This window comes from Bos mutus, chromosome 24 (genome assembly GCF_027580195.1).
Source record: "Bos mutus isolate GX-2022 chromosome 24, NWIPB_WYAK_1.1, whole genome shotgun sequence".
NCBI classification, from domain to species: Eukaryota; Metazoa; Chordata; class Mammalia; order Artiodactyla; family Bovidae; genus Bos; species Bos mutus.
The window spans coordinates 48,092,164-48,105,573 of record NC_091640.1 but is presented as its reverse complement, the minus strand read 5'-3'; the positions used below and the strand labels follow the sequence as shown (position 1 = coordinate 48,105,573).

Genomic DNA, 13,410 nt, shown 5'->3' with positions numbered 1-13,410 from the left:
ACACCAGTCAAAGGGTCTGGGGTGAGGGAGGGGTTTCCCACATCTTGGATGGGAAGCCAGGCTCCTCCTGAGTTAGAGCCCAGGGCAGAGAAGACTCTGAGTGGTGTGGGAGGGGGAGCACAGACGAAGCCAAACAGAAGAGGAAATTAAAGAGGCTCGAGTCTTCCTCCAGCTTCCTTCGCTGCATTTTTGGCAGGGATCGGCAAAGCTGGCCTGCCTGTAACTTTCCAGTCTGTCTGCTCATTGTCTTGCCCAGAAATACCAGATAAAAGAGACTGCGGAATGAGGAGTGAGGAGCTTGGGTCCCGCCCTCAGGATATTCCACCGACATTAACTCTTTTTCAGGCCAGCAGTCAACTCTCGCCCGGGCGTCGTGATGGGTGGATTAGTGGAGGGTCAGGAAAGGCATGTCTCCAGAGCATTCCTCACCACTGGCTGGATGTCTGTCCCACTGCCTGAAATTCCTCGGTGAGCACTGCTCCATTGAGTGTCCCGTGGTCTCATATTAAAGTAGAATGCCCGAGGAAGTGTAATACTTCGTACCTTGCTGGTGGATGACTTACTAGGTTCTAGTTAAATGGGTAAGTGGTCAGGGGAAATGGATGGGCTGCTCTGAGTGGAGGCCTCTGGGAAAGAGAGGGACTACAGGAAGAGCAGGTAGGATGGCCGAAATGGCTTCGCCATGCTCAGGACCACGTAACCTGGTGCTGCGAGAGACCCGAGATGACAGAGAGGGGACTCCCTTGGCCAGGGACATTGAGGCAATGGGGACAGAGCCAGCCAGACCTGGCCTGTTAGAGCTCTTTCTAGAGCCCAGGGTAATTATGGGTCGTTTTATTCCTCACTCCAAGCCTCTTCTTTTTGTGAAGAGCTCCTACAACTTGTTTGAATCTCTCTCTCAAGCAGAGGTGATCTTCCCCAGGACGTTGCACGTAGGCTCTATTGGTGTGCTCATTAACCATCTTCTGAAGGAATGGATGTTGAGGAAGGCTCTAGGAAAACAAAGATGGGGAGAACACTCCCCTTGTCCTTGTGGAGTTCACAGCCCAGTGGGCAGCGCCCAAAGTCAAACACAAAAGCTGAGATACAGAACGAGCAAGGGACTCTCTGGGAGCTGGAGAGGGGGTGCCTCCGGTGAGGAAGAAGCTGCCCCCAGCTCTTCCATGGAAAGCTGGAGTTGGGGGCTGCTTGAGCTGGGAGTTGAAGAGTGAGTAGGAGTTTGCTAAGCAGATGGAGGGGTGGAAGTGGAGAGAGATAAGGGTGTTCCAGATAGAGGGGACATCCTGGGGGAGAAGAGCATAGCTCTTCCAGAACCTGCAAATATGGTTGAATCACAAATACTATAAGAGTGTGTTTAGGGGAGGGCCAAGAGACAGTTCAGATATGGGGTCTGGGCCAGGCCATAAAAGGCATTGAGCATGGCTACACTAAAGGGTTTGGACTTATATCCTGAGGGCAATGGCTCCCCATTGGAAAGTTTATTAGTCAGTCAATGTTAACTGTCCAATAAGCAACCCCTAACATGTTAATAGCTCAATGATTCTACTCCAGTGATGTCTGCTGAGACCTTCAGAGTCACAGTGGGAGAAAAGAGAAGGGTGGAGAAAGCATGCTGACTCCTAGCACCCCCAACCTGGAAGTGACATGTGGAATTCCACTCTTACCCTGTTCAATTTGGCTAGAACCAGGCACATGGCTCCAGCCTAACTGCAAAGGAGTCTGGGAAATTCTGGGAGGCACAGGCATGCCAGGAGAGTGCTATGGTCTGATTTGGGATGTTCACTGTGGCTACAGATTAAAGGGCTGCAAGCTTGGAGACAGGGCAGGAGGCTCTTCCAATTGTCTGGTGACAAGGCTCTCCCTGCTCCCAATTCTCTGCAGACTGCAGCCAGCTGAACCTTCAGCTGGGAAGAAAGATGAGTGGAGACAGCCATGAGGGAGACAGACGGCTCGGGGATGATGGGAGGTCAGTGATGGGCCTGTTGATGGATGCAAGGGTTAGGCACGCACAGGGCTGCAGGGCTCGCACTGGGCGTGACTGGGCCAGAGACATTATTTGCGTCTTTAGAGTTCAGGGCCTCCTGCCTCCTAACCCCTCATTCACAACTCTCTGGAACCCCTTACTTATTATTTGTAGGGTAAGTGAGCATGTGGTGAATGGAGTGACGGGTGGGAATGAGGGGCTTGGAGAAAGAAGGGATTGGATGGAAACATCCCTGGGAAAGAGTGGCCTTGAATGGCCTGTTTTCCAAGGTGATGGCATTTCTCTAGTGTCCCTGAGCTTCATTGCCACCTGTTTGTACCTCTGAGGTATAATGCTTGCTACCACTTTGGAAGGACTGCTAGGTAGTCCAGACGAAGCATTTGCTCACTAACGTCTGCATATCTGTGCTTGTTTTAACCCAGTGCCTGGGTGTGTCCCCACTGCCGCCTTTCACTGGTGACACCATGGTGAGGCCTTCTGCCCTGCCTTTGCTCTCCTGGTTGCCCTGTCTGATGTCAGGCTCTCATGCCAACCTAAGGAACAGATGTCCCAAAGCTGGTAGCAAGGAGGAGACCTGAGTTCTGGTTTGAACTAGGCAGCTAACTTTCTGGATGATCTTGCAAAGTCATCCTGTATTTCTGGGCTTCAGTTTCTTCTTCTGGTGGGTGGGCATGGAAATTTTAAATGAAAGATTTTCAAGCTCTGACATTTCCAGCTCTACAGGATGGAAGCTGAACATCCTAAGGGCTGAGGAGGAATACCAGGAGGCTTCTTGGGAGATTCCAGAAGGTGGTCTGGGCTTGGCAGAGCTCACTGGTTGTTTCTGAGGCTGCAGAAAATGGTGGTGTGGGTCTCAAGTGTAGGCCTCTGCCTTCTCTTGCCTCTTTGGGAAATGAACGTCTTTGAGAAGTGGGTGAGAGCCACAGACCATCTCTCCAGAAAAGCCTGTGGTGTGCACAGAACCATGTACCATACATATATCCTCTTTTATGTTTAATTTCAGGGGCATGGCCTTCCTAAAATGCAGCTTGGCTACCTGCCAGCCTTTATCTCCTTAGTGGGTTCTCAGTTCCTTTTATACATTCAGTGCTTGCTCCTAGGCCAAGCTGGGGAAGAGCTTCAGGAGCCAAAGGAAAGGCCTCAGAGGTATTTTCTCTGAACTCACAAAGGACTGGATGAGGCTGGTCCAAAGAGAGGCAGAAAGTCAGTGCAAATGTAGATGGTGATAGCTGAAGGCACTTGATAGGTGGGGTGTCTGTGTGTTTGTCTGAGAGAGAGGGGGAAAAAGAGTAAGAAAAGGAGAATGTGTATATTGGCATTTTTGCCTTGATAACACGTCTTCTGGGAGGGATTCTCTACTCTTTTGTAATTAAGCTTTTTATTTTGAGATAATTAGAGATTTGCATGCAGTTATAAAAAATAATACAGAGGAACCCCTTGTATCCTTAACCTAGTTTTTTCCATTAGCAATATCTTATAAAATATAATACAGAATCACAATTAGGATATTGATACAATTAAGAAGCAGAATATTTTCATCACCACATGGGTCTCTCCTGTTCCCATTTCATAGCCATGTCCACTTCCCTTCTCTGCTCTGATTTTCTACTTAACCTCTGAAAACTAATAATCTGTTCTTCATTTCCATAATTTTATCATTTCAAGAATGTTATGTAAATGTAATAATACAGTATAAGTGCAACTTTCTGAGACAGACTTTTTTTACTGTGTAATTCCCTGGAGATTCATCCAGGTTGGTACATTTACCAGTAGTTTGTTCCTTTTTATTACTGAGTAGTGATCCGTGGTATGGATGAACCACAATTAACTTAACAATTCACCTATTTCAAGGACATCTGGATTCCTCTTTGACTCACAGATTATTTAGAAGTACACTGATTTGTTTCCAAGTGTTTAGAGGTTTTCCTGTTATCTTGCTGTTATGATTTCTAGTTTGATTCCTCTGAGGTCAGAGAACACACTCTATATGAAATAGAAAATGAATTCTGTATGAAAATTCAGTTCTTTTGAACTTATTTAGATGTGTTTTATGGCCTAGGATATAGTCTATCCTGGCATATGTTCTTTGAGCACTTGAGAAAAATGTACATTCTGCTATTATTGGGTGGAGTGTTCTCGAAATGTTGATTAGATTTTGTTGGCTGATGGTGTTTTTGAGTTTTTCTATATCCTTGCTGATTGCCTAGTTTTATTAATTTTTGAGAGAGGAATGTTGAAATCTGAAAATGTGAGTGTGGATTTATGTTCTTATTCTTTTCAGCTCTATCAGGTTTTGCTTCACATATTTTGTATCTCTGTTTGATGCATGTGAATTTAGGATTGCTATGTCTTCTTGGTGGATTAACCTTTTATCATTATATTATATTCCTTTCTGTACTCACTTCAGCAGCACATATGCTAAAATTGGAACAATACAGAGAAGATAAGCATGCCCCTGAACAAGGATGACACACAAATTTGTGAAGTGTTCCATATTTTTGTTAATATGATTGTGATCATTCTATTTGTAATAGTGTCAATAATAAAAATAAAGTTAAAAAATATTCCTCTTTGTCTCTGGTAATGTTTCCCCCTGAAGTCTAATTTATCTCCTCTTTATATAACCATTTTTTTTCTTTTGATTAATATCTATATGATATATGCATTTGCATCCTTTTATTTTCAACCTGCCTATATCATTTTACTCAAAGTGAGTGTCTTATTGACAGAATAGTGATTCATGTTTTTAAACTGGTATCTTTAGATTATTCACTTTTAATGTAATTAGTGATGTTTTATGCAATTTTATATTTTTTGTTTGTTCTTGCTTTCATTTTTATTTTCTTTTTCCCTGCTTTTTCATGTGTTACCTAAGCATTTTTAAATGTTCCACTTTGACTTACCTACAATATTTTTCAGTTTATATTGTTTGCTTAGTCTTTTTAGTGATATGTACATTATGTGGACATGACAGCACATCATGCTGGTGTCATCATTTTACCAGTTTGAGCAAATTATAGAAACTTTACCTTCCTGTATGTCTTTTTAACCTTCTCCTGATTATAAAGTGATAGTCTGAAATATTTCCTCTACATATATTTAAAACTACATTAGTGTTATAATTTTTGCTTCAACTATCAAATATCAATTAGAAGTTTAAGAGGAGGAATAAATCAGTTTTGTATTTACCTATACTTTTACGTAAGTATGTTCTTTCACGATATTCAAAGATTTCTTCAATCATTTCTTTTTTCTTCTTTTTTCTAAAGAACTTCCTTTAGCCACTCTTTTAGGGGATAGGTCCGTTGGCAACAAATTATCTTAGTTTTCTTTCATCTCAGAATAAATTTATTTCCCCTTCATTCCTAAAGGATATTTTCACTGGATATAGAATTCTGGGTTGATAGTGCTTTTCACACTTGAAAAATGTTGTTCTGCTTATTTGAGTCTCCATGGTTTCTGGCGAGAAATCTGCTATCATTCTAATTGTTTCTCCATATTGGTAGGTGTAATTTCTCTAGTGCTGTTTTCAAGATTTTTTTCTGTGTCTTTGTTTTCAGAAGTTTGACTGTGATGTGTCTTGATGTGGATTTATTTCAGTTTATTTCATTTAAAAATTCTTTCATCTTCTTAGATCTGTGTCTTTCTCCAAATTTGAGGGATTTTTATTATTGGGCACTTTTTCAGCCCACCCTTTTTCTCCTTTGGACTTCAGTTATAAGAATGTTAGACTTTTTGTTGTTTTACTATAGATGCCTGAGGCTTTGTTTGTTTGCTTTTTCAGTCTGTTTTCTGTTTTTTCAGTTTGGGTAATTTTTATTGCTCTATATTGCAGTTCATTGATTCTTTCCTTGTTCTCTCCATTCTGCTATTGAACCCATTAATTGAATTTGGCATTTCAGTTAATGTATTTTTCAGTTCTAAAGTTTTCTTTGGTTCTTCTTTATATCTTATATTTCCTTGTTAGGTTTTTGCATTGGTTTCAAACATGTTCATAGTTGCTTGTTGAAACTTTTTCTTTTGCCATGCCACGTGGCATGTGGGATCTTAGTTCCCTAAACCAGGGATCAAACCTGTGGCCCCTGCATTGGAAGCTTGGAGTCTGAACCACTGACTCCCAGGGAAGTCTCTGGAACATTTTCTATAATGGCTGCTTTAATATCTTTGCCAGATAATTCTGACATGTCTGTCATTTTGGAGTTGGCATAGTTTAAGATTTTCCTGGTTCTTTGTGATAAGTGATTTTAAAAATTGAAACATGGACATTTTGGGTAATATATTTTGAGACCTTAGATCCTATTTAAGCCTTTCACTTTGGCTATTTTTTTTTAAACATGCTCCAGAGGGGAGTTTGGGAGCACTGCCTTATTACTGCCAGGTGGAAGTTGAAGTCCACTTGACCTCAACAAATTCCTTTCTGGATTGGAGGGGTTGGAATGCCTAGTTACTGGTTCCCTTGTGACCTCCACTGACACCACAGGGGTTGGGAGTGGGCTTTTATGCTGAGCAGTAGTAAAAAGTCTTGACTTTCCAGTAAACCTCCTCTGACACTACTCCAGCAAGGAGGGGTTGGGGTGTGTCATTACTGCTGGGTGGGAGTGGGAGTCCAGAAGCGTGGATGGGGGTGGGACCACAGTTTTTTCTGCAGCGTTTGGCCAGATTAAAGCAATTACTATATACCAGTTTGTCTTTCTAAGCTGCCCCTTTCCTAGCCTTTTGGCTAGGAAGAGCACGCTTTGTGGGAATTTTTTTTGTCTATGCCCATTGGTATTTCCAAGTTGCCGGCATCGTCAGCTCCAAATCTGGGCTACGTGAGGCCAAAAGAAAACCCACCATCCAGCAAGCTTACCGTCTTGTCTTCCTGAGGGCCCCAGGCTCCAAGGTCGCCAGCTGGTTGCTCTTCTTTACCTTTCAGTGTCATGGTGCGTTTGTTTTATGTATAAAATTCAGGGTTTTTAGTTGTACTTAGGGGGATGTATATATAGGGTAAAGTGTGTTTATTCTGTCTTCCCAGAAATGGAAGTCCTCTCTACTTCCTTCCCTTTATTACTTTTTAGGATTATTGAGAATGTGGTATTATATGTTTGAGAAAGTTTTAAACAGTACAAAATGGATACATGAAGATTCCCCGTTCACTTCCTGTGTCTCAGAGCGGCCACCTGGGTCTTCTGCCGCAGACTGTCGCTGTTACCAGTGCTTGTGTGTCCTTTTCAAGCGAGTCTGTGTGTTTCTCTTTCTACACTTGGTAGTGACAGCAATTTAAACTCCATTAACCACGAATGAGAGCGGTTATATACACTCTGGTTCTGTAGCACTGTGTATATTTAAGCGTATTTGCCAACCTAATATATGAACAACGGGATTGCACTGTAGTTTTAATTTGTATTTCCTGCCACACGTGAGGATGTGCATCATTTCAGATGTGTTAAATGCATTCGTGTTCCCTGCTTTGTGGACAGACAATTTAATGACTTCTTTATTGTACATTTCTCTACTGGGTTGCTTCTTAAGAGATGTGCACATGTTTGCACATGCACACTATTTATGTAGCAAGGAAATTAGCCCGATGCCTGTCAGCTATGTTGCCAATATTTTGTTCTTATTTTTTCCATTTTCTTTTGATTTTATTTTGTGGTATTAGATATTTAAAAAAATTTGAACTCAGGTATAGCATTTTATTTTTAGCATTTTAAAAAGTGGCATTTGGATTTGGGTCATGTGTTTAAAGTTCTTCCTAGTTCAAGATTATTACAGATACTCTTCCATACTTTTCTTCTAACTCTTTTCATAGTTTCATCTTTTGTTTATGTCCTTGATATATGGGATCCATTTTTTTCCCCCAAATCATTCCTGAATTGTCTCAACACAATTATTTGAAAAGTCTATCATGTCCCCAGGGGGTTGAAATGCCACCTTGATTTTCTGCGGGTCTTCTGTGTGTAGGTGCTTATCTGCTTTTTCAGCAAATTACCGATGATGGCTGGTGGTCTGGGGTGGCTGTGCTGAGGTCCTCTTGGAGCTCTCTTCAAGGAGAGAAACACTTCTGAAGAGGCTTAAGGAACAAGAACGTCTGATTCTCCCCACCTCGGACTACTCTGTGATTTGACCTCATGAAAACGGGCTGAGCCTGTTTCAGGGACATTTTCCAACCATCTTGCCGCATGATGATAGGAGTTCACCTCTGTCTGCTCCTCTTGTGAAATATCTGCCATGTCCACCCCTTATCCCTATTCCCCTTTTCTGCCTTTGACATCTGTTCACATCAGGCCTTCACCATTATAGCCTATTTTTTGAGAACCTGCCTAAATATTTGTTTTAGTTATCTTTTGCTACCAAACAAATCAGTGCAAAGTTAATTGCTTGAAACAACACACATTTATTATCTCATGGGCTTATTATTTCTGTGAACCATAAGTCCTGGCACATCTGAGCTAAGTCCTGGCCTTTATTAAAGGCTCTCATGAAACTACAATGAAGGTGTCCCCTAGGACTGGGTTCTGATCAGGAGACTCAGTTGGGGAAGAATCCATTTCCTTTTTCATGTGGTTGTTGTAGCTGTGGGATTCATGGCTTGCTTCACAAAGCCAGAAAGGGAGAAAGAGTGTCTCTAGTGTCCAGTTAACTATCAAAATGGAGCAAAATAATGTACTGTGATCACCAAAGTGACACCCCATCATCTTTGCCAGATTGCACTGGTTAGAAGTCAGTTGTGGGTCCCACCCACACTCAAAGGTATGATCATCTGCAGGCAGGTCTCGTGGGATGCCCTTGGAATCTGTCCCCAACATGGATAGTTTTCTACTCTAATCCACATTTCACTGTGGAGCCAGTTTAGTTTTCCTAAAGCATATACCTGACCTTACTAGTCTTCTGCTTAAATGTCTGTATTAGTTAAAATTCAGATTTTCTTATATTAGCATTTAAGTTTCTCTCCAAGTTTCTGGCAGTTATCTGTCAAAATGGCCAATGTGCAAAACCTTTGACCCAGACTGTATCCCAGATCTCTACCCCAAACATGGATGCAGGAATGAACGCACAAATGTAATCACTGTAGAATTGCTGGAAATAACAAAAGATTGGAAACAATCCAAATGGGAGGGGCTGGGTGAATACATCACTGTACATCCAATCAAGGGAATACTACATAGCCACAAGATGAAGGAGGCAGCTCTTTATAAATTCAGGTAGTGTGATCTATACCAGTGATTCTCAGAGTATGTTTCCTTGACCAGCAGTGTCACCTGGGAGCTTGATGGCAATGTATTGCCTCAGGTCCCACCCTGGACCAACTGAGTGCGAGACCCTGAAGTAAGGCTCCGCAGTCTGTGTTTTAGCAAGCCAGTGGGTAATTATGATACACACTCCATTTTGAGAACTACTGGTTTCCAATATATAAAATTAAATGGAAAAGGTATTTTATATATATATATATATATATAGCTACTATTTGTGCATGAAGGGCAAAAGAGGTATCTATTTTCTTGTATATGCATAAAATATCTCTGTAAGGGTACATAAGAAACTGCTAACATTGGTTGCCCTTGAGATGGGGAATAGGATAGCTGGGGGCAGGGATGGGAAAGTGACTTTTCACTGTATATCCTTTTGTACCTTTTGAATTCAAACCATTTAATGTGTTGAAAGAAAAGTGAAGTCGCTCAGTCGTGTCGGACTCTTTGCGACCCCATGGACTGTAGCCTGCCAGGTTCCTCCGTCCATGGAATTTTCCAGGCAAGAATATTAGAGTGGGTTGCCATTTCCTTCTCCAGGAGATCTTCCCGACCCGGGGATTGAACCTGGGTCTGCCACATTGTAGGCAGACGTTTTACCATCTGAGCCACCAGGGAAGTCCTTATGTTAAAATATCAAAATACAAAAGGCCCCATCCATCAAGCCTCAGTGTACTTCCTTAGCTTTCCCTCTCGCCTCTCACGTGGCCTGTTCACACAAGCCAAACTTGCCTCTTCACTCTCCCTTGGGTTAGGGTCACAGTTCCTGGCCATGGGCCTTGGCTTTCTTCTGTTCCCCCAACTGGAACTCCCTTTACTCTTCTCTGCATAATCAAAGCCAACTCAAAGATCAGGCCCAGATGGTGCCTCCTTTGAGGATTTGCCTGAGGCTTCCCTGGTGGCTCAGACAGTAAAGCGTCTGCCTGCAACGCGGGAGACACGGGTTCGATTCCTGGGTCGGGAAGACCCCCTGGAGAAGAAAATGGCAATCCACTCCAGCACTCTTGCCTGGAAAATCCCATGGACAGAGGAGCCTGATAGGCTACAGTCCATGGGGTCGCAAAGAGTCGGACACGACTGAGTGACTTTACTTTGCCCTGCAGACAGGATTAACTGGCCCGTCTCTCTGGCTTCCCCAGCCTTCTCTGCTGTCCATTGCCCAGCTATCTTCTTTAATAGATGGGTGACTCTCTGCAGGAAGGGACCGGGCCTCCCATGCCATTGTGTCCTCAGCATCCAGCACAGCCTGCAAGTTGCTACCTAAGAAACTTTTAGTGAATAACTGAGTGAATGATGGACATGGAGATGGGGGCATAGGGACACAGGGTGGCCTAGACAATAAACGGACCTAAGGGTGGGGATTGTCCAGGGAAGAGAGGGATCAATCTGGGCAGGAAAGCCGGAGAGAGATTGCAGGGAGAAGCTGCGGGTGACTGGGCTTTCTACCAGCTTTGGTTGGGGGCTAAGTCATCATCAGTGCCTTGAAGGGTGGGGTGAGGTACTCTTCACCTGGGGGCTCGTGGGATTTGATTCATTTTATTGGATGGGAGAGTTCTTTTAAAAGGCAGTATGTGTGTATTAAAACAACCTTACACAGACTGGAAGAAGGGCCAGTTGCCCTCCCAAGGGGATTATTCTGATTTCAGCCAAGTCAAGGTAAAGGTATTTTTTAGTATTAAAAAGAATACCCACCCCCCCACGCCACACTCTCCCTAACCTCCCTCCATCTTGAGAAAGCATCTGACATTTCCTGCACATTTTAACTTTCTAACCAAATAATGAAATAATCACATTGGCTCCTCGGTCACAGGATTCATTTTCTCTCTTTCCTGGGCTTCAAAATTCATCTCATATTTTAATCTGTTTTGAGCTCTTTTCAATTGCCTTGGAGATAGAGCCAAAGGTTTCCTGAACTCCTGTTGCCTGCAGTTGTTTGGTTTCGGTTCCTGTGGGGTATTTTCTTTAATAATGTGGTCTGTCTTGCAGCAGTGGCAGGAATTCTAGGGGGCCGGGCCTAGGCCTCACACTTCATGGCTCCCTGACAGCCAGTGAACGCCCCCATTCCACCTCTGAGCATCTCATTTTCTGTCCTCCTCTTGCATGGTGCTCTCCCTTGTCAACTGTATCTATGTTTAAAAGCCCAGCCTCAGGTGGAAATTGTCTCCTGACTACTCTAGGCTGCATGGTCCTTCCCGCCTATGAGCATCAGGTAAACATGAAAAACAAATAGCAATAACAAGCAGCATTTTGGAGCCCAAATATCTTTTATGTAGTGCACCTTCTGGGCACTGTTATGGATTAATTCATTTGACCCCACTCTGCCCTCTAAGGTAGTATTAGTTTTAGTGTCTCCATTATTTTGATGAGTTATTGTTTAGTCACTCAGTCATGTCTGACTCTTTGCAACCCCATGGACTGTAGCCCGCCAGGCTCCTCTGTCCTTGGGATTTTCTGGGCAAGAATACTGGCCTGGGTTGCCATTTCCTTCTCCAGGGAATCTTCCTGACTGAAGGATTGAAACTCTTGCACTGCAGGTGGATTCTTTACCCCTGAGCCACCAGGGTAGACTGAGGTTAAAAAGAGATTGGATGACTTGCCCAAGAGCTGGAACACACCCAAGGTCAGTTTCAACCAGTTGAACTCTTGGTTTTCCTGTTTCCTGTGTGCACATTATAGCTTCCCAACCAGGCAGCAGGCCATTAGGGTAGGTGCTGCATCCTTCCAGATGCTGTGTGAAGTGATGTCATTGTGAATACTTGGGGTTGTCAGAGCTCCATGTCTCATGAGAGACAAGAAAGGGCTCTGATTTGGAGCAGGAGGCAGGGGGCTGTCTGTACCTTTCTTAGAGCCATTTGGGGGTGGTGGGCGGAGTTACTTGAGAACTTACCCAAGCTTCTTATTTTAGTTAGAGATGTAAGGGAACTCAGTGATGCAGGTGACAAGACTTCCACTTGGGGGCATGAAACAGTGTGTGTTTCAGGATTGTTAGAGAGAGTTGGGTGCCCATCAAGTAATACCCTGTGACTCCGGGGAGAGGTGAGCTCACTGGCAAGGGTCCCCCGTAGGAATATGAGAAAGGCCCCTATGTGGGAAGACCTTGGCAATGGGGAGGGACCAGTGTTAGCTCTCTGTCCCAGAGGTTCCTCTTGGGAAGTGGGGTCTGGTCCTCCACTTGGGTTGTTTTTGTTCCATAAAGATGACAACCCCAGGCACATAAATGACCTTTATGACACAGCTTCAAGCCTCAGTTATCTCATCTGTAAAAGGGGAAGAAATATCCAAACTTGCCTTTCTTATGGGACAGCATTCGAAAAGGCAAATGGGAGCATGCCCATCAGGGGCAAAAGCTTCATGGCAGGTAGAGCTGGAATTACATGGCTGGAGACAGTTTCTCTCTGTGTCTCTCCTCCTGACATATTGTCTGATGGGCCTGTGTGTTTGACCAGACTCTTTGAATCTGTCTAGCTTCAGCTTCTCCCTTTCTGTCTTGGGCACCTTGCATAAACCTTCTGGGGCTGTCTTTTCCTCCACATCAGGGTTCTGGGTCCTCCCTGGGCAGCTGAATCCCTTGGATGCTTCTGATTGCCACCCCCTCCCACCCCTCAACCCCAAAGAGGATCTGATCCCATGATCCCAGATGCCTTCTAAGCTTAGTATTTCTTAAGGGCTTCCCCCAAACCCCAGCATGCCCCTGCTTGAGACCCGCTCTCCACATGACGCAGCACAGGGCGTGAGACACAAGAGAGGAGAGAGGGTTCATCAGAATCTCAACGTTCCTAGTAAATTTTTTTGAAAATCATGTTTAGTAAATGCTATGATACGTTTTGGAGGAGGAAATGGCAGCCCACTCCAGTATTCCCGCCTGGGAAATCCCATGGACAGAGGAACCTGGTGGGCTACACTCCTGGGTTGCAAGGAGTCAGACATGACTTAGTGACTAACCAATGACAACAACTTGATATGTTTTAAGCCTGATTCTGGATGTATTTTTGCAAGGTTAGATAAAATTAAATGAGTACATTGAAATTGTATATTTAGCAAAAGACTGTGCGGGTAAGATAGCATGAGTCCCCTGTGGGATCGAGAGCTGGGAATCTGAAGTTGCTGGGACACTCAAGTTGCTGGGACACCAGGGTAAGCAGCAGACTGGAGCCAGGAAGCCAGGTTACCAACACCAGCCCCATCGCTCTTACTCTG

At 43.9% G+C, this 13,410-nt stretch overlaps 1 protein-coding gene and 1 non-coding gene across 7 annotated transcripts in view; both read left to right on the top strand.

Moving 5' to 3' along the window:
• ZBTB7C (zinc finger and BTB domain containing 7C) overlaps positions 1–13,410 on the top strand; it is a 383,514-nt gene that overhangs the window by 40,585 nt on the left and 329,519 nt on the right. The gene's annotated exons all lie outside the window — the stretch shown is intronic.
• Positions 4,379–4,484, top strand: LOC138985467 (U6 spliceosomal RNA). Its single transcript, XR_011462535.1, has one exon. It is a non-coding gene; the product is annotated as a U6 spliceosomal RNA (small nuclear RNA).